This window comes from Monodelphis domestica, chromosome 6 (assembly GCF_027887165.1).
Source record: "Monodelphis domestica isolate mMonDom1 chromosome 6, mMonDom1.pri, whole genome shotgun sequence".
NCBI lineage: Eukaryota > Metazoa > Chordata > Mammalia > Didelphimorphia > Didelphidae > Monodelphis > Monodelphis domestica.
In genome coordinates this window covers 277,200,031-277,228,021 of record NC_077232.1, presented here as the reverse complement: position 1 = coordinate 277,228,021, position 27,991 = coordinate 277,200,031, and the positions used below count along the sequence as shown (strand labels likewise).

At 37.7% G+C, this 27,991-nt stretch overlaps 1 protein-coding gene across 3 annotated transcripts in view; it reads left to right on the top strand.

Moving 5' to 3' along the window:
• Positions 1-3,853: 3,853 nt before the first annotated feature.
• Positions 3,854-27,991, top strand: part of SHROOM3 (shroom family member 3) — a 262,210-nt gene continuing 238,072 nt past the window's right edge. For all 3 annotated transcript variants that reach the window (XM_056803258.1, XM_056803257.1, XM_007495798.2), the window contains exon 1: positions 3,854-4,166. The gene's annotated coding sequence lies outside the window, so the exon portion shown is untranslated. The remainder of the gene's footprint in view (positions 4,167-27,991) is intronic.

Below are 27,991 nucleotides of genomic sequence, written 5' to 3'. Positions count from 1 at the left end.
TTGCTTGCTTTTAAGCTGCAATGGGAGAAAATAGAGGCTCAAAAAAAGATAGAAACTTTGCCTAAGATGGATGGGATCAATAACTAGTAGCAGAAAGAAGGAAGAGCTGCTCAATTTTTATTTGTATTTTATTTTCAAAGGAAAATGATTTTTATACTGGAAATGACAGAACAAAATGATTTTCAGATTTCAAGATAGAGATAGCAAGAAAGCACCTAGCTTCCTTTGATGGCAACTGGATCAGATGGATGGATTTAACCTGAAAAGAATAGTAGATGCTATTGCTGTTGGTGATATTTGGGAAGGAAAAACCCCAGAGGAGATCATAAGATTGGAGAAAGGCAAATGTTCTGTTTTTCTAAAAAAGAGGAAAAGAAAAGACCATAAACTCTAGGCCAGTGAGTTTGATTTTTATTTCTGAGAGTATTTCAGAATTAATTGTTAAAGAGATGGTTAGCTTTTTTTTCTCCTCAACTACATGAAAATAAAATTTTTAACATTAATTTTTTCAAATTTTGAATTTCATATTCTCTCTTTCTTCCTCCCTTCCCATCTCTTGAGAAGCTACACAATTTGGAATACATTATACATATGCAACCACAGAAAACATTTCCATATTAGCCATATAAAGAGATGGCTAGCTTTGGAAAAAAATACATCAGTCCTAATCTTCTCATGGAGAAAACGGAAAGGTATTATTAGACAATAATACAATTTAAACTGGTTAGATGGCTGTCTCAAAGGGGAATTGTTAATAGTTTCATGTCAACTTGACAAATGTTTGGCTCTGTGCTATTTAATGTTATTATAAGTGACCTGGATAAAGGTAAGTTTGCAGATGACTATAAACTGAAAGGAATAGCTAGCACAATGAATGACCAATATCCTCTTGACAGGCTAGCATCTAATAAAACAAAATGAAATAAAATAGATATAAAATTTTGCACTTGGAAACAAAAAATTTACTTTGCAAATAAAAGAAGGCTGAGGGAAGTCATGGATAGAGAGCAGTCCTGAAAATGATTCAGGGATTCTATTGGCCTGAAAATTCAATAGGAATCAGTAGGGTGATATGACTCAAAAAAAGCCAACAAGATCTTGGGCTGCATTAATTGGAGCATAGCTTCCAGTAATAGGGAGGTGGCCATCCCACTACATTTTGTTTTTTTTCAGAGTTCATTTGGAGTACTGTGTTTATTGTACTGTGAATACTGTGGCTTAAGATGGTTATTGATAAGTTTTCTTTTGTTTTTTTTTTATTGAGAGAGCATTCAGAGGAAGGCAACCAGAATGGAGAAGAACCTGAAGTCCATGAATGAACTAAACATGTTAAACCCAGATCTTCAAGTATCAAATGGAGGAAGGACTAGAATTTGATCCTAGAGGGAAGAACCAGGAACAATAAGTAGAAACTCCAAAAAGGCAAAATTAGTGTAGTTATCAAAAGCTAACAGACTTTCCCAAGAGTATGATGAATATCCTCCAGAGCTGGTGATTTCCCTGTCTCAGAGGTCTTTAAGCAGAAGCTGGAAGACAACTTGTTGGATAAGTCAAGATAGGTTTATGTGTTGAACCAGATGGCCACTGAGATCCCTTCCAACTTTCAGATTCTGTAATTCTGGAAGCAGAAGTTTCCCCCTGCCAATTAGCCCTGGTTTATTCATGGAGATAATTTTGAAATGCCACTTTCTGGTTAATGCTTGACTCTCATGGTTATTTCTATATTTTATATTTATACCATAATTTCCCTAACCTTACAGAGTATCCCTGAGGATGGATAGAATATGCCCAGCACTCAGACACCAAATAGCTGAATATGTCATCATAAGTCTCTCAATTTGAACAGGATTGGCTTAGGTTACTATGCCTAACTATCATATGGAAAGAGCAGGAAATATTACAGTGAACAAACTCTTCAAACCAGAATGAATATTTGCCTCTACTAGTAAAAGGAATGGCCATTCTCCTTCTATACTGCTAGTTGTGAGAATCTCAAATATATAAAGTGTGGAAATGGAATGCTGACTGTCAGCAGCAGTAGAGTGTTAAATCTAACACTTACAAGAGGAACAACCCTGACCTGGCTGCTCTTGAACTCTGACTTGCCAAAATTGAGCATGTTATGGAAGGAAATACAACTCATCTTGCTCCAAAGAAAAAAGGATCCATTTGGGGTGCAAATTAGGAGTTCCAAAAGAGAAAGAGCGCAAGAGATACATAGATACATAGATACATAGAGAGTGAGAGAGAGCAAGAGAGAGACAGAGACAGAGACAGACAGAGAGACAGAGAGACAGAGAGAGAACTTTGTAAAGAACTAATCTTTTTGCTGCTAAGGAGATGACCTTTAGACTGGAGACTAATAGCACAAAAATGACTAATGGGGAACTGATATCCAAGATAAAAAAAATAGTAAGAGAATAAGCCAGTGCCTTGCTGCCCTTGATGAATTCAGGTCACCTGGCTTAGATGAATTACGTTCTTAAATCCTGAAAAAAAAATAAAAAACTTGCCAGTGGGATTGTCAGTGATATTTGACACATTTTCCATAAAATTATCCACTCCCCTCACCCGTTTACATTCCCTTTCCTCTCCCAAAGGAACACATCTGTCTCCAAATTACTTTTCTTGGATATCACTCACTGTAGGAATATAAATAGCACCACAATTTAAATGGAACATTCTGGAGGGAAAGCATTTGTGGTTGATAAAGAAGTGGTCCTTAAATAAAACTAGTTTCCCCTTTGAAATGCAGGAACATTCTTGACTAATCCAACTTTGTGAGGATCTTGAATGGAATCTGCCTTTCTGGGTCATTCTATTTAGGAAATAAACCAATGGTCACTTTAGTATGCTATCTAATTTGGCATGTGCTTATGTGCTATGATTTCTTCCTTCCTCTCTCCATTCAAAACAAATTTTTGTTTTTAAACTAGCTCTTTCAATCTTCTGCAAATCACGTGAGAAGTCTTTTTTTTTTTTTGGTTCCCCATTCACATTTCAGCCGAGAACTGGTGAAACTGCATTTATTACACAAACGTACATTTTCAGGGGCATTGTCATTCACTATGGATGTTATTCCTTTTTTATGTATCCTTGTAACTAAGGTGACAGCTAAGCTGACCCCTTACAGTCTGGGGCAAATACCAGAACTTGAATCAAGTGATACTTATTGGTACAGCTGCAAAGGATTGCACTTTCCAGGACTGATGAGAGATTTAAAGATGAGGCCATAAATGGATTGCAGTACAGGATAGATGCTATAATGTCCAGAAGAGTGTACAGGAGCTACACTTTTTAAGTGTTTTGAATGTCCTTTTAAAAATCACAGGTTTTAGACCTGCCTAATTCAGTGATTAGGTAAATTTCTTTGCTTCAAGGCAGTGAGTTAAGGTAGGCATAATTTCCACCCCCCACCCCCCATAGGCTTAATTTTTTTTATTCTAATTTTAAAATCAAAGTGTTTACTGAAGAAACATTGACTAATTAAAAATTCACTTTATTCATCTGCAAAGAAGCCTAAATGAAAAACTGTACGTGAGGAAGGGAGTCTGAATGCCTAACCACTCGGGAGTTAAAGCACCAGATCTTAGTAACCTATTCTTTTTTCTTTACCTCTGCTTTGATTGTTATCAAAGGATGTGACTTAGTTTTTTTCTAGAACTAAGCAACTTGTTGTTCATGGTTGCCAGAGAGGTAAGAGAAAGAATTCACCATATACTTCAGACCTCCCCTACAACATCCATTCTGGAAAGTATCTTCTCCCCTGTGTTTTGGGCAAGGAATGCCCATGAGAGGGCCCGCATGCACACAGACAGAGCAGAAATTGATTGCGGCCGTCAGTCAGATCAGCTGCCTATTGGCTGGTAGGAGGGCAGTAATGTGAACTGCCTTTTGGACTTGGCTAATCCCGGCGGTTGTTTGTCGGAAGGTTCAGTCCCGAGGTGCCTGGTGTGGTAAAGTCACCTGTGCTCCCTCGGTCTCCCGGCTAGCCTCTGGTTTCCGTGTTTCCCAGGGATACGGGGAGGAACCGGACCAAGGTTCCCCCAATTTCCAGCGCTCCCTCCAAGTCTCTGACAGCCCACGGTGTCAAGTTTCTCCGTCCAGCACCAGAGCTACGAGAATGAACCGTCTCAGATGCTTTGTCTTCCGTGGGCTTCCTTAAGGTAAGTCCGGTTTTTAAACAGTGAATCCCCAGTGGCCTGCCTAATCTCTACTTTCATCTTGATAGAAAGAATAAGCAGAGCTGAGGAAGAGGCTGAGGGGCTGGAGAAGGGCGGGAATCTCCATACTTATAATGAAACCATTAACTTATTCAGAGGACTACTCTGTCGTCACACTTGCAAAAGGAACGCCTAAAGGTGTACATATTTGAGGGAAAGGAAGAGTATGGACAAACTGTTAACCTTCAGGGGGACACATTGCAAGAAACCCCATTTGTGATTCCATCTGATTAGAAGTGCTAAGGAAAGGCAATGCGGAGCCTTCCTTTTAATTCCTAGCCACTAAAGCGACTCAGACAGTTAGAATCTGAGCCTCTCTCTGTAGACTGTTGCTTGCATTTCCCCTTCACTTGGTCTCAAAGCGACATCTTGTCTTTCCTTTTCAGCAGTTTTCCTGGGATGGAGCTTTTTTTTTTTTTTGAACGAGGTGAATGAATTTCAATGTCTCTGAGGGGAGGGTGGTCACTTGGCTCTCCTTCTGGAGCCATAGGAAAAGTTTCGATTTTGAATGCAGACACCTGAATTTCAGAGGTTGGCAAATATTAAGCCAGGGTTCTGGCGAAACCTGGGCTCTGCTCTGATTTCATGACGTACTGGACAAACCTACCTTCACCTGCCCTTTTCTTGGGTTATTGTCAGCTTGCTTGTAATTCTAGGACATAGTGAAAGACCAAAAGGAACACTGGTCTTTTACTGCTACTTAATAGAAAGGCTGGCTTGGAGATGTTTAAAAATCAAAACTTTATGGAAGCAGGTTCTTAACGACTACGCAGCAGCACTGAAGTTTAATATTTCTTTCGTGTTACCAGATTATTAACAGCTGCGATCATTTTTCTGAAGTAAAACTCTTTCAACAATTTAAGTAACAAACAGGTTTAGGGGAAACAGTTAGAGAGAAAGTGCCAAAAAGGAAACAATAAGCATTCAACACTGGGAAAAACTGAGACAATTAAAAGTCTCAGGTAATCTTTTGTATTTATGTTCATGGATACCTACTAAGTAAGACTTCCATGTTAAGAGAAAAATAACTCAAATGTTTTATAAATAATTTTGAATTCATTTAAAATATTCAAAGCATTTGTGAATGTACTAAGATTAAGGTAACATTTCTGATACTGAGGGGGGTAATGAGGGTGAATTGGTGAAAGTACTGCCAAAATTAAAAACAGGTACATTGGCATAAGTAATTTTAACTTGGTATATAATAACCTTTTGTCATTAATAGATTGTGTATTGGGCTCAGAATCAGGAAGGTTCAAAGCTTCTGCTACTTCCTAGCCAAGTGACCTTGGATAAGCAATTGAAATTCATTGTGCCTCAAGTACATCTCTAGGATTTTTCTATTAAGTATCAAACATGTTTTCCTTTTAAATTTTATAGGTGCCTTATGCTTTTACATCATATTGATTTCTTAGTATACCTCCCTCCTCCTCCCCTTTCCAGGAAGCTTTCCATTGTAATGAAAACAATTTATTTTAAGTTCAAGAAAACCAACCATTGCAGCAACCATATATGACCTCACATATATCATTCCATAAAGGAGAGGAACAAGCATTTATTATGTTTCCATTGTGTACATCATCACAACTGTGGTACTCAAAAGGAAGTTCATTTTCTCACCTCTTATGAGTTATGCTTGATTATGAAATTTCAAGAGTATTGTTTCATTTTGCATGCTTTGTGTTTAGATTGTGTTAGTGATATAGATTGGCATCCTGTTTCTGCTTTCTTTACTCTGAATTAGTTCATATAAATCTTTCCATGCTTCTCTGAATTCTTCAGATTCATTTATTACAATGCAGTAATATTCCATTATACCCACATGGCACAAGTTGTTTTAAGCATTCCTGTGTTGATGGGTACACATTTTATTTCTAGTTCATTGTTACACCCCAAAATTACATTGTGAATATTTTATGTAGAGGTTCTGGTTATTCTAGCCACTTTTTGTTTCTAATTCCAAATTGTTTCCCAGAATAGCTGGACCAATTTAGAGAACCATTAATAGTGGATCAACATGCCTATTTTCTTCTAGCTTCTCCTTTTTATTGTCTTTCATCTTTGGTGTGTGTGTGTGTTGGGAAATGAGTTGTTTTGATTTGCATTTCTCCATTAGTGACTTGGAATAACTTTTTATATGGTTAATAGCTTGCAATTCTTCTTTGGGAAACCATGTATTCATATCCTATGAGAAACTTTTATTATCTATAGGGTATCTGTTGACTCCCTATATATCTGGGATATCAGAATTTTTTTCAGAGATATATAATATGAAAATTTTCACTATAGGGTGGTTGTGTTCTTAGCAGTTTTGATTTTGTTCCTGCTAAATCAATTTCATGTCACTGAAATAATTTATTTCACTTTGTGTCATTTACCCTCTCCTTCATGTGCTAAGAACACTCTCCTTAACCAGAGTTGAAGAAAGCTAATTCTATTTTCCTTCAATTTTTAAAAATAACATGAACTTTTATATTTGGGTTATATATCCATTTTGAAATTATTGTAATTTTTGGTTTAGGGTATTGGTTTAAATCTAATTTATGCCAAATTGCTTTCTGGTTTGTTCCCCCCCCCCCCAAGTCCTTCCTGAGTTCCTTCCCTGGGAGATTGCTTGAGATTTTATCAACAGTTTGGCTACTAAGTTGAATTTGTTTTTTGTTCTTGCTTATCTAGTCTGTTTCACCAAATAGTTTTGTGACTACTGCATTAAAATGTAGTACTCTATGTCCATTTTCCTTTAAAGATTGTAGATTTTTGGTGCCTCCAAATTAAGTTTTTATTTTGTTGGGTTCTATAAGCATCACTGATTAGTGGTTTGTTATAGCACTAAACCTATAAATTAATTTTGTTGGTATCACTTTTATTAAATTGACAGGGTTCAAACATGAGTGATATATAACTCTCCCTATGATTATCTATCTTATTTCTGTAAAAATATTTTATAATTACATTTATGTAAATCTTGAGTGTATTTTAGTAAGGTGCTATACATATATATTTGTAATTATTTTGAATGAGATTTCTCTTTCCATTTTTCCTTATATTTTTGTTATTGCTATATAGACATTTTGACAATTTTTAAAGATTTATTTTATATACTGTTACTTGCCTGAAGCTATGTCTCAGATTTTTGATGATTCTCTAGGATTGTCTAATCAAACCATCATGTCATCTGCAAATGGGGATAATTTTGTCTCCTTTTTGCTGATGTTTATGACTTTAGTGTCTTTCTAATTTTTTTGCTAGCATTACTAAATCATAGCGCTCCAAAGGGGCATTCTTGCTTTACTTCCACATTTTTTGCTAAGTCTTCTAATGTTTTTCCCTGGTCATACCTCTTGTTCTTACCATAAAAACTCCACCCTCCTAAGTCCAGGTTATCTTATTTCTAGATTTATGTCCCTATCCACCTCCTTTAGTAAGTTCCTTAAGGAACTGCATCTGGGTCAACAGAAACTAGGGTTACAATGCCAAAACCCAGTTTGGACTGGATATAGAATTAAGGATCCAATACCAATGAGAGGGGACCAAACTCCTTATTCTCACACATCAGATCCCCAGGGCTGCTGCTCAGGGCAGACTTTATTTGTAGCTAATTAGAGCATAGCACATTTCTAAGGTTTTCCCCCAAAGCATTAAAAAGCTATTCAACAGTACAATGTACAATATAAATCAATTGTGGAACAGGTAATTCATCCCTATACACAAAAGAAATGCTAAATATCATACTCACAGAGTTCATTTAAAAGAATGACATTGAATGACTTTAATGACTTAAACAGGTTCAGCAACTTATGACTGCTGTTACAATAGTTGGTGTTTAAACCTTATTAGAACATAAACCATGTTGCAGAACTGCTAAGTATTTTGCATTTCACTTTTGTTTATCTCTCCATTCCAAACCTGAACCTCTTCTGAACTCATTCACTTCTAGAACACACAATTCCTCCCCTTCTACCCAGGACCTCCACAGTTTTTGTTGTGTTGTTTTGTTTTGTTTTTACTCACAAGAAGTTCTCCAAGCCTTTACTCGGCCCATCTTAAGTCCAATGCTCTATTAGCTACTTGGGAAAGGAGTAGGTAATAGTAGTAGTGTAGAAATGGTGTAGAAAAAGTAGGCAGAGCCCATGACTTAGTTGAATTTCCTTTGGAACTGATAGTGGTATGGGGTAGAGAACACAGGTTATCCTGACTAGGAAATGTAGAGTCTAAATCATACTACTTGACTACAATGGAGTCTTGTCAAAGAACCCAAGCTAGAAACTGTCTCTCTTTAACTGTATCTTGCCTCTCTGCTGCTACTTTGGAAGTTGGAAGGAGGTAGGAGATAGAAGAGGGAGAAAAAGGGAATTCTCAGTTTTCTATATTATCCGAAATCTCAAAGACCTCTCAGTGCCAAGTCACCACATGTCTGCAACCCATGTTGTCAATAGAAGACAATAATAGAACCTGAGCATATTTTTTTTAAACCAGTACCAAATTCTTTTGAATAATTACTGTTTTGTAGTATACTGAAGGCCAAATCAAACTTGCTACACTATCCTGGGTGTTTTTACCCAAGAGACACTTATATCTCCTTTCCTAGTTTAGGACAAATGGTCTATTATGTCTTTGTCTACTTTTGTAGATGAAACCCATAATAATGATCTTGTTTTTGACCACAGCCACCTCCACTACATGAGAATGTACTTTAGTGACACCATTTTTCTCCCTTCCTGCTTTCTCATACTCTCATTCTTGCCCATCCTTTCATTGCTTTTATTCTTTCCTCCAATACTTATTTGTTCTTGAAAGAATAAATTGCATTATCTTCGCTGTTGACTAGAGGTTTACATTTCTAGCTTTATTCTCTTCTTTTCCTACTTTCTTTCCAATTTCCTCTCTGCCATGCCTCATAAAAATATTGATTCATTCGTAGGGAAATATGGAATTTAGTCCACAAATATTAATCCAGCTTTTCTTCCTCCTTTTCTCCTGAACTGTTCATCTTCTTTGATCCCTTAATCCAATTTTTCTTTTCAGTCACCTTTATATGTAAAAAACTTTATTTCATTGCTGTGTCTCTTTGTGATGTCTGCAAACTGAATGTTTGCTTACTGCTAATCTTTTTTTTCTTTTACAAGAATTCCTCAAATGCCTCCTTTTTTTTTTTTGAAGGTCCATCTTTTTCATTACTCAGTATTATCTTAGTTGCTAGATATGTTATTTTAGGTTGCTTTTAACATCCCTTGCTTTTTAAAATATCCAAATTAATGATTTTTCCTGATTTCTTGTGGCTTCAGAATAATTATGTTAATCCAATTGATATCCCTTCAGAGTTAAAGGACATTTCCCCAATTCCTTGCAAAATTTGTTGTTTAATATCAAAACTGTGAAACTTAATGCTAGCTACCAAAAGTTTCAAGTTTGGAGTTTTTCTCTGGCAGAAATCTATAAACCCTGCCAGTGCTTTATTATCTGTTTTCAAAGTTAGGGGTGATTTTCTCATAACACTTCCTATGGTATGTTATTCAGGTCCATGTTATTTTGGTCCTGTTTCATGAGAAAGTTCTGATCCTTAGGTTATCACTACATATTCAGACATCAAGATGTGTCATTTTGGCTTGTTCAGAGTTAAGACATTCTTTCTAAATTATTAACTCTTATTCATACTTTGCTAAATTTCTTTTTTTCCAGTTCTAAGTTCTAAATCTGCCTCTACTTACTTAGAAAGATTCCCCATTGTGTATTCTAAGTTTTTTATACTTTCTCCATTAACTTTAATTTAAAATCTGTGATATTTAAATTTTTCATGATATTAAATTGTATTGATAGCTAAAAATATATAGGACCAAAGATGAATAATATGGAAATAGGTATTAAGTGATAAAATTTATACAACCCATTTTTTTTGTTGGCTCTAGGAAGTGGGAGGGAAGAGGGGAGGGATAGAAAATGAATCATGTAAACATTGAAAAATATTTTTAAAATGAGATTAAAGACAAATGAAAAAAAATAAAAACCTCCAATGGGGTCACAAAGAATCAGACACAACTGAAAAATGACTGAACAAAATTTATATCATGCTTTTCAGGTGCTGTCCCCTGCTGCAATTCTAACAGGTTTAAGAGTGATATTGTAAAATGTATTGATCTGAGGCAGCTAAGTAGCCCAGGAAATAGAGAGCCAGGCCTGGAGTTAGGAGGACCTGTGGGCTCAAATGTGGCTTCAGATCCTTTCTATCTGTGTGACCCTGGGAAAGTCACTTAACCCTAGCTGCCTAGCCATTGATACTCTTTTGCCTTGGAACTTATACTTAGTGTTGATTTTAAGACAGAAGGTAAAGGTTTTTAAAAAAGAAAATAAAAAAGAAAATGCAGTGACCTAAGGTCTCTTGCAGGCTCCTCAGCATGGCTATCCAGGTATTTATGGCCTTGGTCCTATTTCTTGCTATGGCTCCCAGTGAAAAAAGCACAGATGGGCCCTGTCTCCCCTTCAGTAGCCCTGGTCTCTGCCCTAAGAGGTCAAAATCTGACTTCAGGCCCTGATTGCCATAGCTTGCTTTGACTCATGATCTCCTTGGAATGTTCTTGTTCGAAGGGCTGGCAGGCTTCTGCCCATAGGCCAGAATTTGTGCTGGCAATACCCCCCCCACCCCCAGTGTTTGTGAGTTTCAGACTAATTTACCTTACAGGTCTCTCTTAGTTTTCCTAGTATGATTTCTTTCCCAGAACCGGCTGACCAGAGCTTGCAGTGGCTTTCCTGGTTCAAACTCCCTTTGTTTCTTCTGGCTTCTGGCCTTCGTTTTAGTTTGAATGGAGTGTACCTACAGTTTTCTTTATCATTACCCTTCTAGGGCCCTTTTTGATATTTGTGCAGGTGTTTGTGGGAGAGCTGGGTTCCTCTGTGACTTTTCACATTGCCACCTCAACCAGAAACTTTTCTTTCACCCTTTATAGGACATGGGAAAGATGGTTAAATCCTTGGTATTGACACCCCCTGGTTCCATCAGCTAGACCTGTGAGAGGCAGTTAGGTGGCACAGTGCCAGGCCTAGAGTCAGGAAGACCAGGTGAAATCTGGCATCAGACATTCTTAGCTGTGTGATCCTGGGCAAGTAACTTAATCCCATTTGTCTAGTCTTTGCCCTTCTGTCTTAGAGTTGTTACTAAGACAGAAAGAAGAGGGGAAAGTGAGAAAGAAAAAGAGAGAGAAAAAAGTAAGGGAGAAAAAGGAAGAGGAAGGAAGGGAAGGAAGGAAGGAAGGAAGGAAGGAAGGAAGGAAGGAAGGAAGGAAGGAAGGAAGGAAGGAAGGAAGGAAGGAAGGAAGGAAGGAAGGAAGGAAGGAAGGAAGGAAGGAAGGAAGGAAGATTCACTGAAGCTATTTTGAGTCTTTTACCTCGTGCAATGTTATCTTCTGGCTACAACTTTTACTACTCTAAATTTGGCATAAGTATTTTTCTTCTCATCTCCTCCTCCTTCTTCTCCTTTTCTTTCTCCTCCTTCTCTTCATTCTCCTCCACTTTCTCCTACTACTCTTTTTCTCTTTCTTACTTTCTTCTTTCTTGGTCATTAAACAACCACATCATGTTAAGTCACAGCCTTATGCTTTATGCCATTAGAGGAAGTTTCTAAAGCAGGAGTCCTCCATGCCAATGAATAGGGTTTCTTAATTTCCTTATATGTACATAAAATTATTTAAATATTAATGAAAATGTATGTATGCCAAGTAGATATACATAAATAGCAGATTCATTTGAACGATTATCCAATGTTAGCGATGAATTAAATTGGAAAGACTCTTATTTACAAAATACACACTAGATGGGGTCCAATTATAACCAATCTTGCTGGGCTAAAGCTAACACCAGTCCTACCCCACTATCTAGAAGCAATACTATGAATCTAGTTAAACTCTGCTTTCTTTCAAAAGTTGAGAAAGATAATAGGGAACCTTCTGCTATCTGCATAAAAAAAGTAAAGATTGCTCTGCATGTAACAGATGATAAATATTTGTTGAATTGACTTGAACTTCAAGTTTGGGTGCTGTGAGCTCAGGAGGCCCTTCCACATAATCATTAAGAACCAGTGTACCCTGAATATGGTATGCTCAATGAACCTTTTTGATAACTGAAGAGCTAAAGGAAAAATAACCCTATGGTAGGCATCTGTCATTTTTTACATCTCTTTTCTGTGTCCTAGACTTTGATCATCTAGTGAAATCAGTAGACCCTTCTCAGAATCATGTTTTTAAAATGTGAAAAATAAAAAAAGGCAAAGGAAAGCCTGATACAAGTTTTTAAGGAGGTGTTAGCTGAAGTTTCTGCTTGTAGGTTTATTTACATGTATAGCCACTTTAGACTTTGCTTAAAAGGTTCAGCTATGCAAATAGACATCTTTAAGAGGTCTGATACCTCGTTGCCTGCCCTAAGACTTCCACCTTTTGACTTTGTCATTTGGTCTTTTCAGCTATAGAAAATGTCCAGTAGTTTGGAGGCAGATCAGCCCATTTCCTATCTTCCTTCTGGCTGCCTCTTTGCTAAAAGGACACGATCTTAGAGCAGCTAGGTGACAGTGGCTAGACCATTGGCTTGGAATCAGGAATATTCATCTTCATGAGTTCAAATCAGGTCTTGGACACTTGCTAGGTCTGTGACCTTGGGCAAGTCACTTTATCCTGTTTGTCCCCGTTTAAATGGAAAACCATTCTAGTATCTTACTTCCAAAAAATGGGGTCACAAAGAGTTAGACACTGAATTACTCAAGAACAATTACTAAAACAACATCTTAAGGGAAAGGAAAATAAAGCCCTGGTATACATTCAAGCCATATTTGATATTTGGGTGAAGGCATATAGTTCAGCAGTAATCTCTTCACTATGATTCACTGACAATGAGGTAATTGGTCAGGAAAACAAAAACAAAAACAAAAACCCCAGACTTACTGCTTTGATTTTATTCTACATCAATTTCCTAAAGCCCTACAAATATTGTTAGAAGAAATTTCATGATGTCTTGGTGATTTGATATAGGAAGAGCTATGTAGCTGGATTCATAAAATTGGAGGACAATAACAAGAAACTAGGCAGCCTGAGTTATACTTCTGAGTTGGAGAGATTATTTGACAATAAAGATAAAATTGAGTGGGATGTGTGGCAACTGTGAGAAAAATGGCCATCATTTGATTTGTGACATTCTTAGAATTAAAAAAAAAATCAAAATTGTGGCTGAAACTTTCATTATGAGGTTGCTCTAATGTTCTCTTAGCACTAATCTGTGATTTTTCTCTAGTGAAAGACTTGGTTTAAAATCATTATGGAAACACAATGGAATTGGAACTATGAGATTTAGGACTACCACTTATAGATATGTGACCTTGGGCAAGTAACATAACCTGTGGTGTTTTGCTTTTGCTTATTCTTATTGTTATTCTATAATGGGAAAAGTTGTACCTGGGGAGGTCTTATGATAACCAAATTAAATACCATATGTGAAAAATGCTTTGCCAATTGCACCAGAGTGTTATTAGTGTTTTAGAGTGAGCCTTGGGCATAAAATGTCAATAACCACACCTTGAGCAGCTGACTGTTTGGAGTCCCTTGCTTGGCACATTTTTTTCAACTTTGAAATGTTATAAGCATTCCACCAAAGCCCTCAGTCACCAAAACATTCTAAGAACCCTCATTGCACAAATAGGAACAACCTGGCCTGAAATTGTCAGGTTCTTTAGTGGACTTTTTATTTTTTATTTAGGTGAGAAGACCTACATTTACTGACTTCTGTAGTTTGTACTTTGAGTTTCATTCTCAAAGCAACTGTTAGGTGCATATCATGTGACAGGTGTTGTGTTAAGCACTAGAAATACAGAGAAAGACAAAAAGATGGTCCCTGACCTCATGGAGCTACCATTATATTCAGGGAGATGACATGTAAAATTATGCACATACATGCACAGATACAAATAAAAAATGTATATATAATGTAATATATGTATATAGAGTTATGCCCAACTCTTCATGACCCTATGGATTCTAAGATGGAAGAATAGGGTTTAAAAAAGAAAAAGAAAATATCTAATAGGTAGTTAGTAATGTAAGGATTATTTGTGAACTGTAAATGGTGTTACTTTAAGAAGGGGGTTGAATGGTATAAGCCTTGATAGGATGACTCTGACTCTCTCTCACTCATTCCTTCTGTGTAGTGCTGTCAAGGGATGCTACTTAGGAAATTGTGGTTCCTCTGTTATGTGAGGGTGATGGGAAGATGAAGGAAGGTCTCCCCTATCAGGTGATGTAAGGGGTAACCTCAAATTCCTTCACATGAGATGGGCCAGAAGGCAAGTCTCCCTGAGTCTTTGGATTCAGCAGGGGAGGGGTCTTGGATAGCAGCACTCCGCTATGGCTGATCTGTAGCCCCAAGTTACCTTCCTTTAGCTCCTAACATAAGCCACATGAAAATATCTGAGTGTAACAAGGTTTGATGGGCAATGTCTATAAGGAAAGATGGGGAGGTGGAATGAAGAAATTGGGGTCCCTGATCTATGTCCCAGCTGTCAAGCAAACCAGAGTTTCTCCTTCCCTTCCCACGATTTCTTTCATTTCTATTTTAATACTATTGGGGTCAAGGAATAATCAGAGCAAGGTGCAAAGGCAAAAAGGAGAGAGCCAGGCTCTCAGGCAGAAAGTCCATGAGCCTCTCCAGTCTGAAGAGTCTTGACATTCTGGTTAGATGTTCTCAGAGGAATAATGTTGCTGAATACTTTGCAGGAGTAGCCTCAGGGCTAGTTACAGATGAATCTTTGGCGAGATCTCCAGCAAGGAATATCCTTCCTGCCTCTCTGAGACCTCCATTCAAAAGCCTCCAGAGTTCTTCATGGAGCTCCTTTAAGTCTGTTCTTCTCTCCCAGCATCCTCTGCTACCAACAGTCTTTGCTATCAATTACCTCTTATTTCAAAGTTCCATCTTTTTCCTTTTGCAAACTGCCCTTACAGTAGGTGATGTGAGACTGGAACTCAGGAAAGAGATAAGTGGTTATATAGTTGGGAAAATCATCTGTAAGGAGATGACCATTGAAAACATGAGAGCTACTGTGATCATCAACTGAGGCAGAATGGAAGGAGAATAGAAAACTTGGAGAGAAGAATGTCATTTAAAACCTCTCTTCTCTTCTTTATGTGATTGAGAACAGTCATTATCCCCGTCTGAAAAAAGTAGAAGACACAACTTTTTAATCAAAGGACAACCTGCTAGAATGGAAAGAACTCTGACTCTGGAATCAGAAGACTTGCATTCAAGAACCACCTTTAGGAGCAGCATTATGGCCCAGTGGATTGAAAGCCAGGCCCATAGATAGGAGGACCTGGGTTCAGATTTAAACTCAGACACTTCTTAACTATGTAACCCCTGGGCAAGTCACTTAACTGCCATTGCCTAGCCCTTATCATTCTTCTGGCTTGGAATACAGCATTGATTCTAAGACAGAAGGTAGGAGTTAAAAAGAAAAAGAATCACTTCTAGCACTATGTGGATGATCCTAAACTGGTGCTCAGTTTTATCATCTGTAAAATGAACACATGGACTAGATGGCTTCTATGCTACCTTCCAGCTCTATGATCAGCTTAGGATCCAAAACAACTTGCCAAATTAGCATGGAGGAAATCCATGAGAGCCCAGGTGCTTTCAACATACTCTTTCACTAGATATTAGAGTGACCAGTATTGTCTGAGCCCCATACCAAAACTCGTGAGTAAACAAAGGAGTTATTCCTTTTTCTTAATGAAATCTGGGATGCATAGTCATCCAACTGTACAATGGAACTTCTAAAAAAGTTACCAAATAGTCCCTATTTTCTTGAAAGAAAATTGAGCAATTTCTTCTTTCCTTCACCATTCTGGAAAACAATTAAACCAAATAGGCACTAGACTTTTTTGTCTCTTAAGGACACAAGGGGATAGGATTTCGTTGGTAAAACTGGTCAGTCTGGAGGACAAAGTTGAAAAAGGAAGCAGATTCTTCAGAAAGCCTTCCCCAAGAGTGGCCAAGTCAGTAACTTAGAACAAATTTCAATGTGGACTGGGTTGAGCATGGAAATGGAAAAAGGCCAGAGAAGGAGCTGCCAGTATGAAGCTTGTCTGCAGCCAAGCTGGGCTTGCTTTGAATCCGGAGGTATTTGAGGAATGTTAATGGTATGCTTGAGTGGAGGGCTTCAGAGCTCCATGCTGAGAACAGCCCTTGCTGCCATCTGTTGTGTACTAGGGAGTTTCCTAGCAACCACTTCTCAAGAATGTTATTTCAAACACACACACACACACACACACACACACACACACACACACAGAGCTGCTTATGAATAAACAGGACAGAGTTGGTATTCTTGCTCTAAAGTGATGAACATTTAAGGGAGAAAAACCTTCCTCATTCTCTCCATGTACCCCACCCCCCAATCCATACCTCCTAGTAAATGCACAATTTGTACACACTTTGGAGGTTTTCCTTCTCCTCTCCCTGACCTTCTCCGGGAACACCCCCCCCCCCCCCACTATGGAGCAAACAATGAGAAAACACGGTTAAGGAATGCTTATCCTGGTGTTTGAATTTTCTTTCTCGACTCAGCAACAGGGTTATTTTTTTCTTCTCTATAATAATGCAGGCTTTATAACCTTGACTGTTTAGTCAGTGAAATGAACCACAGACAGACTGCTTTTCCTGTGTCAGTGAATATGCTCCAACAGAAACACCCCAAATATGTGTAATGTTATACTTCCAGAAAAACCAGGCTTGGGTAGTGGGGGGAGGGGGGGAGGTCATTATTTCTGTTGTTTTAGAAAACCAAGGTGTAAGGCACTGGATTTTTCTATATCTATTTCATCTGAGCCTGCAATTTCATCAGGATTTTGTTATCAGATCATTTTAGTAGTGTCCTCCTCCTTATGAACCCATTTGAAGTTTTCTCGTCAGGTCTTGGGAGAGATCGGTTCTTGTAATAATTATGCTGGGATACCTACACAACAGCCAGTTGAAATATCCAGTGGAGGGGAGGGCAGCTAGGTAGCTCAGTGGACTGAGAGTTTGCTATTTGTTTCTCATGCACTTGGTATGAGGCCCAAAAGGGTTAAGTGACTTGTCCAGGGTCATATAGCTAGTAAGAGTCTGAGGCTGAATTTAAACTCAGGTCTTCCTAATTCTTGGCAAGAAGCTCTCTATCCACTAAGAATCATTTTGCCTATGCAGCTTACCTAAATTATAATTTCTTGAGAGAGTTGCCAGGGAACATGGAGAAGTTGACTTGTCAAGAGCCACACAACCAGTATCTATGAGGGATGATGTTTGAACTCAGATCTACCTAATCTGGGCAGTACAGCAGAGGAGAAAAAACACTTGATTTAGACTGTGAGGATCTAGGTTCCTTCTTTGCCTTTGTAGTTACTACTCATATAATCCTGGGCAAACCAAAAGACCTCTATACTGATGCCATGTTATGAATATAACTTTCCAAGAGAGAAAGACATTGTAAAAATGTTGCCCTCTAGGGGGCAGCTGGGTGGCTCAGTGGATTGTATTGAAAGTGAGGTCCTGGGTTCAAATTTTATTTCAGACACTTCCTAGCTGTATTGATTCTAAGATGGAAGGTAAGGGTTTATAGATAGATATAGATATAGATATAGATATAGATATAGATATAGATATAGATATAGATATAGATATAGATATAGATATAGATATAGATCCCTCTAATCATAATTGCCACTTTAAGATGGTGCCATGTCATTTGGGACACTCTGTGGCTTCACAAAAAAAAAGTCTACATTTTAGCTGTTTTTTTTTTGTTTCACTCCCAGTGGATGTTAAATTTACCCACTGGTCTTGGAGCTTTACAGTAGCAGCAGGCATCCTGGGTCCCCAAATCTCATTTATTTGTTTGTTGCCACAAGCGCCCAAATCTCTGCTCATAGTTGTCAGGACTGGGTTTTTTGGTTACTATCATTACCTCTAATTCTTGTTTGTTGTTCAGTTATCTGACTCTTTCTGATCACATTTGGGGTTTTTTTTGGCAAAGTTGATGGAGCAATTTGCCATTTCCTTTTCCAGCTCATTTACAGATGAGGAAACTGAAGCAAACAGGGTTAACTAACTTATAGTGTTTCCTTGCCCTAATTTCCTAGCCAGGAGAAATAATTTAAAAGGATTATGGGGGAAATAGAGTTATAGTATCAAGGGGGAAAAAGGCTAAAAGTGCCATAGGTTACTTGGATTCTTATCATTTGTCTTGATCTTCATCATTAGCTATGGGATCAGCCAATCCTTTTTAGTTCCTGCCTGTCTAACCTGGGACAAGAAGAGAAAAAATACTGGCTTTGGAGTTTGAGGACCTATGTTTGATCCTTCACTTTGGTACTGCCCACATGGTGGCAGATTGGATAGAGTCCTGGGCCTAAAGTCAGGAAAAATCATTCTCCTGAGTTCAAATCTGGCCTCAGACATGTACTCACTGTGTGACCCTGGGCAAGTCACTTAATCCTGTTTACCTCAGTGTCTTCATCTGAAAAATGAGCTGGAGAAGAAAATGGCAAACCACTCCAGTATCTTTGTTAAGAAAACTCCCCCCAAAGGGTCATGAAGTGTAAGGCACATCTGAAAAGTGACTGAACAACAACATTACCCTGTCCAGGTTATTAGACTTCTAGGCTCAATAACTTTACCATAAAGTTAAAGCAGCCAGATTAGATGTACTTGATAAATAAGCAACATTTTAGCCCTGTCTTCTAACATTACTGTAGATTTGGCTAAGCTGTGCTTTTATCCTTCTAGAATCTACTTCTCTCTCCTTTTATATGACTCAGGAGTCCAGATCTTGGACCAGTACTTTCCACAGAGAGCACTTGGTTCAGTCATACCTCCCATTCAATCTATGGATCATGACCTGAGAAAACCTCTGTTGCCCCACACTTCAAACTTCGATAGAAAGAAGATTCTTCTTTATGTGATTCTGTATATTCACCTAGAGATTAGTATGCCCTATCCCTTTGGAAATCACTCTCTCCCTCACCTCTGTTCTGTTGAACAATTTGAAATGAATCATTCTGTTCCACTAAAATCCCACCTTCTGCAGGAAGCCATTCTCTCTAGAGTGAATTCCAGTTCACTCTAGTATCTTCCCTTTGTTGATTATTTCCAATTTACTGTTATTGTTCAGCTATTTTCAATTCTTCATGACCTCATTTGGAATTTTCTTGGCAAAGATACAGGAGTGGTTTGCCATTTCCTTTTCCCATCTCATTTTTCAGATGAGGAAACTGAGGCCACCAAGGTTAAATGACTTGCCCAGGTGACATAGCTAATAAGTGTCTGAGACCAGATTTGAACTCTGGACAATGATCAGTCTTCCTGACTCCAGGCCCAGCACTCTAGCCACCTTAGCTGCCCCTACTTCCAATTTATTTCATCCATAGTTGTTTCCATATTGTCTTCTTCATTAGAAGACAATTTTTCATTCATCTTAGAGGGAAAGCATTGCTGTTAGCCTTTCTTTGTATCTCTAGCAGTTAGCACAATGCTTGGCATATCTATAGTTATTTAATAAATGTTCATTGATTTACTGTTACCTTATTTTGCCCCTTGTCTCTTCTACCACACTTTGGAATAGCCCTCACATGGCCTGAGTCCATTGATGTTAGCTTATTCTGATCCTGATAGCATGGTTGTCTCTTTTTCCAACTACACTTGGGATTTGCCTTGAGAACATGCTAGATGCCTCTGAGCTCACCTACCCTCAGCCTGTGGCAGCAAATCTCTCCATCTCTTCTCTCTTGGCAGAGCTGAATTGTCACACACCATAGAATGGCTATTTAGGTCTCTTCCCTCAGGTGCAGAGCCCAAAGAAAAAATACTTTCTTATTGTTTTTTTTTACAATAATTACAAACCAGAATTCATGGAGAGAACATGATGCTAACATATTACCCCTATATTTTTAACCAGGTTGGATAATTTCTCTACTAAAAAAATGCCTGAGGGGCAGCAAGATAGCTCAGTGGATAAAGCTTCAGGTCTGGAGCCAGGAAGACCTGGGTTCAAATGTGGCCTCAGACACCTCCTAGCTGTGTGACCCAGGGCAAGTCACTTAACCCCCATTGCCTAGCCCTTACCACTCTTCTGTTTTAGAATTGCTATTAAGACAGAAAATAAGGGTTATTTAAAAAAAAAAAGAATTATGTGAGGTTTAGGAAGAGCCTAAGGAAACCTATGTATATATAGTTCTAGGTGTTGTTAGAATGTTTTTCCCTTCTTCTGACTTTTGTCCATTACTTTTAGTTCTGATTTCTGGTGCTAAACTTAAATATTTCCCCATAGTAGCTCCCATTATTAGTGAAGAGAGCTATCATGTTTCCCCAAATCTTGTCTAGGCTAAACATTCCCAAGCCCTTTGTTAGATAGAATGAACCATTCTGGTTGCTCTTCTTTGGCACATTATTCAGTTAATCAATTTCCTTCTTAAAATGCTGTAGCTATAACTGAATATTAGTCCTCCAACTGTAATATGCACTGTATAATGAACTGTATTATGGGGCCATTATTTCCCTCATTTTGTTAACTTTTTCTTTATGCTGCCTAAAAGTTAGCATGTTAGGTGTCATGTTCCACTGATGACACATAATAGACTTAAAATAGATTCAATCCCCCACAATATTTTAGATATCAATTTTGAGGTGACTTGATGATTATAAAGTTAAAATTTTAACATGTATATAAAATTTAACAAGTATACAACCTTACACTTATCCCCATTCTTTGGATCTTATTATATTTGACACTTAAATCTTTTTTTTTAATTTTTTTATTGGGTCAATTTCACACATTATTCCTTGGTTACAATAATCACATTATTTCCCTCCCTCCCCCCGCCCTTCCTATAGCTGCCACACAATTTCACTGGGTATTACATGTGACCTTGATCAGAATCTATTTCCATGTTGTTGATATTTGCACTAGGATGTTCATTTAGGGTCTACATCCCCAATCATATCCCCCTCAACCCATGTATTCAAGCAGTTGTTTTATTTCGGTGTTTTTACTCCCACAGTTTTTCCTCTCAATGTGGATTGTGTTCTTTCTTATAGATCCCTCCGGGTTGTTCAGGATCACTGCATTGCCACTAATGGAGAAGTCCATTACATTCAATTGTACCACAGTGTATCAGTCTCTGTGTAAAATGTTATCCTGGTTCTGCTCCTCTCACTCTGCATCACTTCCTGGAGGTTGTTCCAGTCCCCATGGAATTCCTCCAGTTTATTATTCCTTTGAGCATAATAGTATTCCATCACCAACATATACCTCAATTTGTTCAGCCATTCCCCGATTGAAGGGCATCCCCTCATTTTCCAATTTTTTTGCCACCACAAAGAGCACAACTATAAATATTCTTGTAAAAGTCTTTTTTCCTTATTATCTCTTTGGGGTACAAACCCAGCAGTGCTATGTGTAAATATTAAAATTTAGGGGAGACTGAGGCATCTGAAATTAGTTTCTCTCTGCAAGGAATATTATATTTTTAGAGGATTATTGAAGATTAAGGATTAAAGAAAATACAGGATAAGGAAAACGAGCCTAGGCCAGAGAGGCCTAGACAAGACCTCACCTACATTATGGAAAGAGCCACATCTGCCCCAAAACGGAAGTCCAAAAGAGCGCCAAAAGCTCTTGCAATCAGGTTAAATACCTTCTGGATCTTGGCCTACATGAGAATTCAAAGCATTCTGGGGAAGTGGAGCAAGGACTTCTGGGGACTGAAGTCCAGAGTTTGAGTCTATTTTTTTTACATTTACCCCATTTGATCATTTGAAAAAATAATTTTTTCCCAAAGGATCATGAAAACATAATCAATTTAAAGATTACAATAATTTGAGGATAAGAGGGAAAAAAAGGAATAAAACCAATAATTGCTGAACGCTGTGACAAGGAAATCACTTTAAAAGACTGATATATATTAATTTAAGGTCGCCAAGGAATTCAGCTATGTAATTCCTTAATGAAAACTCAAGTCAGCAGTCAACCTTTTATGGAGTTTAATTACAAACAGGAGGAAGAAAAGTATTAGAGAGAGAGAGAGAGAGAGAGAGAGAGAGAGAGAGAGAGAGAAGGGAATAGGGCTTAAATACCCCCTCTGTTTAGGCTGGGTCAAAAGGCCCAAGCACTTAGATAGCTGAGGCAAAGGAAAGAGATCAGTCCCTATAACTCACATGACCAAAATGGAGAAACAGTCTCAGGGGCCTCCACCTCCAGCTTCCTTCAGAGCAAGCTTCTCAGAGCACAACCTCTAAGAGCAAAACCTCTCCAACCACCCCTCAGTCCTCAGACCCCTCTATCTTTAAGGAAACCATCTAAGTTCCCTCCCCTCAGTTCTCACATTTACCAATCACTGTCCATCTCTTCCCTGTGCCAATGGTGGCTCTAGCTTAACCCAGGACCACCCAGAGGTCTGTGGCTTTGCATATGTATGTTGAAGGTCATATTCTCAAATAATTAAATCTTGATCTATGCTGCAGCCCTTCCTAAATCCTGTTAGGACTGAGTAGGGTGGAAATTGTATTTTCCAAGACCTGGTTCTGTCATTCCAAGTATCTCTATTGTATCAATTCTAAAATCAATCATGACTCAAAGAACTTCCTATTCTATGCTTAAGCATAGGTCAAAGCCCTTTCCATTGTTCAGCAAAAGGTTTCTGTCCTAAAGTAATCTTAGGTAGGGAGGAGAAGGACCCTCCCTACCTAATGTTGGAAATGGGGAAATTTCCAACATTCATAAGTCTAAGAAATTTTAAGGTTTACAACGCATTGACAAAAAGCCAGTTAGGGGGCAGTCCTCTTTGGCATAAACGTATATTTACAAATAAATGTTCAATCAACTACACCCAAAGTTCAATTTTTGTGCAGCTGGCTGGTCTGGAGGCTTCTTCATGGTATCTTCTGCAACAGTTCAGTTCTGGATTCAGAGAGGTTTCTTTACCTAAAATTTACCTAAAATTCTTCTCAAAAGGAATTTAAACTTTTCAATTTAAATAATGATATTTTTTACATTCCCCCCGTTAAGAGGATGATTAAAAAAACAGGATCACTTAGAGATGCATGGCTGAGGTATGAGGTATATGAACCAATTGGTAAGAGAAATTAACAAAAACATCAGAAAAATCCAAAAGAAAAGAAAAATTTCTGGATGAAAATATAGACTATCAAAGTCTTATGTGTAAAAATTCAAGTAAAAGAAAAATCTATAACAGGTCCTTGAATCAGGGCCCAATCAAAATGATCTAAGCAATGATGCATTTACCCAGTCAATAGCCAGGACTACAGAAAGGTACCACACTATGAAAAGCAGAAAAGGGGACTAGATTATGAGCCAAGGTTTCCAGGATACTCGTCTGTGAGTATTTTCAGAGTGAGTGTGGACACAAGGAAAGCCTATGTCTAACAATGTTAAACACAGTAACCTCGAGTCTTCACACTAGGTTCAAGACCTTTGTATTGGCCTAGAAGTATATCAATCCATCCTGGATTGGCTTTTCTTTGGCTCTGTGCAATGGCTCTGTTGTGTATATCTTGTCCTGGAATCAGACAGAATCATTAAGCAAAGTCCCATAATTTATTTAAATAATTAGTGGCATCATTTTTATAGTCACAAGCCTTTTAGGGCATGCATTAGCAAATGTATCTTAAACTTATAGTACTGAAAAATCAAAAAGTTAAAGAAAATCTTAATGCTGGTGACATGTGCTTGAAATATAAAAAAGAGAGAAAAAAAACAAATAGTATATTGCACATGTAAGAAAAATATAATAATAAAAGAGTTTTAAAAAATTTTAAAAATATAGCTTATAATCATTGACACATTGTGTCAGCTAAGAAAATAAAGATTACAAGGCTTTCTCACCAAAAATGAGATCCATTTCCTCTTCATGTCTAGCCATGCTCCACTGTAAGTATGAGGCAAATGAATTGAACAATAGTACAAATATGTAGATATCGATATCCCCAAAATTCTCAATAGCCCAATTAATTACAATAGCAAACAAACACACTATCATATTTCACATACGTTGCTGTATGGCATTTTAAAAAAACCTATGAATTGATGATATTTGTCACAAGTTTTAAAATCATAGCAAGTCTTTCAACTTGGTAATAAACATATTTTTAAACAAAGTAAAACTCATTTTGGGTTTAGAAAATAATCAAGAAATCTATATATCATTCTGGTGCAAGTAAAATAGTGAGCTGAAGAGTATAAATAAAGGCATGCTCCTTTTTTGGAGGCTTTTTAGGGGTACAAATGCACTGAGATTAACTTCCCAACTTCCATTCACATGTGGGAAGGTTGGGGTTTATAAAATATATTTTACTTCAGCTAGAATTGGCTTTACCTCGTGGTAGGGGCAGGCAAAAATGACCAGACATTGTTAAAAAAATTACAAAAATCATATTTAAAAAACCCTTAAAATCATCCAAAGGTTGTTAATACAATTGTAAACCAGTTCTGAAGAAGTCCATCTATCTCTATGTGACAATTTGCAAAGTGAAAAATAGAAAAATGTTTTTTTTTTTTAATATGGGCTTAATTATTACAATGACATTTTTTTCAATATATGGTTATAGGGGAAAAGCAACAGAATTTTAAAACTCAGTACATTCAAAATGAACAGTATAACAGAATATATGAACTTAAAATCACAAAGTTAAACCTTAAACAAAAAAATCAGGAAAAATGCAATAGAATACAGAGATTTTAAAAAACCATTGGAGTCTGAAATGCCTTAAAATATAGCCTCTAGTCTCTTTTAAGTTCTTTAGGTGTGTTTTTTGTTGTTGTTGTTGTTTGTTTTTTTTAATTATCCATTTAGATGCCTATTGTCCGAAGGCAGAGTGGTAAGGGCTAAGCAATGGGGTCTGAGTGATCTGCTCGGGGCCACACGGCCATGTAGTATCTCAGGCCAGATTTCAATTAAAGACCTCCCATCTCTGGGCCTGGCTCTCAGTTTGCTGAGCCACCCATTTGCCTCCCCAAAGTTAAAGTTGCACACAGTTGAAATCAATGCTATTACCAGAACAGTCAAAACGTATCCTTTTAAATAGCCCATTGCTTTTTAAGTTTCTGTTTGAAGAGTCTGTTTCTTCTCCTCTCCCTTTTCTCTCTCCCCTGCTATGATCCCTCCTTTTGCCCCAGTCCACATGGAGCACAGGCCGCCCACATGGTCAATACCTCCCCCCCTTTTGTTACCAGCCCAGGATCTGGGTTTGTTGGGCATGCAGGTCACCAGGTGATTGCGATCTTGGTTGAATCAGGTGGGCCAGGTGAGTGAGAGAAAGACCGCTGGGGTGGGCAGTCCAAAGTGGATGGCAGGGGCAGGCAGGCAGGGCTGGGAGCTAATGGCTGGAACGAGCCGCAGCTTTGCGAGGGTAAAAAAAACCTCGGCCAGAGAAATGTGGCTCAAAAAAAAAAATTCTAGGCACTAGATATTAAAAGCTGAATTAAAGATCAGAAAAGAAATCAGGAGATTGAGATATTTCGTTTTCCCGAAGTGGTTATGTCAACTGTAAAGATTAAAATTTAGGGGAGACTGAGGCATCTGAAATTAGTTTCTCTCTGCAAGGAATATTATATTTTTAGAGGATTATTGAAGATTAAGGATTAAAGAAAATACAGAATAAGGAGCCTAGGCCAGAGAGGCCTAGACAAGACCTCACCTACATTATGGAAAGAGCCACATCTGCCCCAAAACGGAAGTCCAAAAGAGCGCCAAAAGCTCTTGCAATCAGGTTAAATACCTTCTGGATCTCGGCCCACATGAGAATTCAAAGCATTCTGGGGAAGTGGAGCAAGGACTTCTGGGGATTGAAGTCCAGAGTTCAAGTCTATTTTTTTACATATGGCTGGGTCAAAGGGAAGACAGTCTTTTTGTGTCCTTTGGGCATAGTTCCAAATTGCCCTCCAGAATGGTTGGATCAATTCACAACTCCACCAGCAATGCATTAATGTCCCAACTTTGCCACATCCCCTCCAGCATTCATTACTTTCCTTTGCTGTCATGTTAGCCAATCTGCTAGGTGTGAGGTGATACCTCAGAGTTGTTTTGATTTGCATCTCTCTGATTATAAGAGATTTAGAGCACTTTTTCATGTGCTTATTAATAGTTTTGATTTCTTTGACTGAAAATTGCCTATTCGTGCCCCTTATCCATTTATCAATTGGAGAATGGCTTGATTTTTTGTACAATTGGTTTAGCTCTTTGTAAATTTGAGTAATTAGACCTTTGTCAGAGGTTTTTGTTATGAAGATTGTTTCCCAGTTTGTTATTTCTCTTTTGAGTTTGGTTATATTGGTTTTGTTTGTACAAAAACTTTTTAATTTGATGTAATCAAAATTATTGATTTTACATTTTGTGATTTTTTTTCTAAGTCTTGTTTTGGTTTCCTTTCCCAAAGGTCTGACATGTATACTATTCTGTGTTCACATAATTTACTTATGATTTCCTTCTTTATGTTCAAGTCATTCACCTATTCTGAGTAGTGTAGGGTGTGAGATGTTAATCCAAACCTAATCTCTCCCACACTGTCTTCCAATTTTCCCAGCAGTTTTTATCAAATAGTGGATATTGGTCCCAAAAGCTGGGATCTTTGGGCTTATCATAGACTGTCTTGCTGAGGTTACTTACTCCAAGTCTATTCCACTGATGCTCCTTTCTGTCTCTTAGCCACATATTGTTTTGATGATCACTGCTTTATAGTATAGTTTGAGATCTGGTACTGCAAGACCTCCTTCCTTTGCATTTTTTTTCATTATTTTCCTGGATATCCTTAATCTTTTGTTCTTCCAAACGAACTTTGTTATGGTTTTTTCTAATTCAGTAAAAAAGTTTTTTGGTAGTTTGATGGGTATGGCACTAAATAAGTAAATAAGTTTGGGTAGGGTGGTCATTTGTATTATGTTAGCTCATCCTACCCATGAGCAGTTAATGTTTTTCCAGTTGTTTAGATCTAGTTTTAATTGCATGGAAAGTGTTCTGTGGTTGTGTTCATACAGTTCCTGTGTTTGTCTCAGCAGATAGATTCCTAAGTATTTTATATTGCCTAGGATGATTTTGAAGGGAATTTCTCTTTCTAATTCCTGCTGCTGAGATGTGTTGGAGATATATAGAAATGCTGATAACTTATGTCGGTTTATTTTGTATCCTGCAACTTTGCTAAAGTTGTTGATTATTTTGACTAGCTTTTTGGTTGATTCTCTAGGATTCTTTAAGTAGACCATCATATCACCTGCAAAGAGTAATAGTTTCCTCTCCTCATTGCCAATTTTAATACCTTCAATTTCTTTTTCTTCTCTAATTGCTACTGCTAGTGTTTCTAGTACAATGTTAAATAATAGAGGTGATAATGGGCATCCTTGTTTCACTCCTGATCTTATTGGAAATGCATCTAGTTTATCCCCATTGCAGATGATGTTGGCTGATGGTTTTAGATAAATACTTTTAATTATTTTTAGGACAGACTCTTCTATTCCTATGCTTTCTAGTGTTTTCAATAGGAATGGGTGTTGTGTTTTATCAAAGGCCTTTTCTGCATCTATTGAGATAATCATGTGATTTTTGTTGGTTTGCTTGTTGATATGGTCAATTATGTGGATGTTTTTCCTGATATTGAACCATCCTTGCATTCCTGGTATAAATCCCACCTGATCATAGTGAATAACCCTTGTGATGACTTGCTGGAGTCTTTTTGCTAGTATCCTATTTAAGATTTTTGCA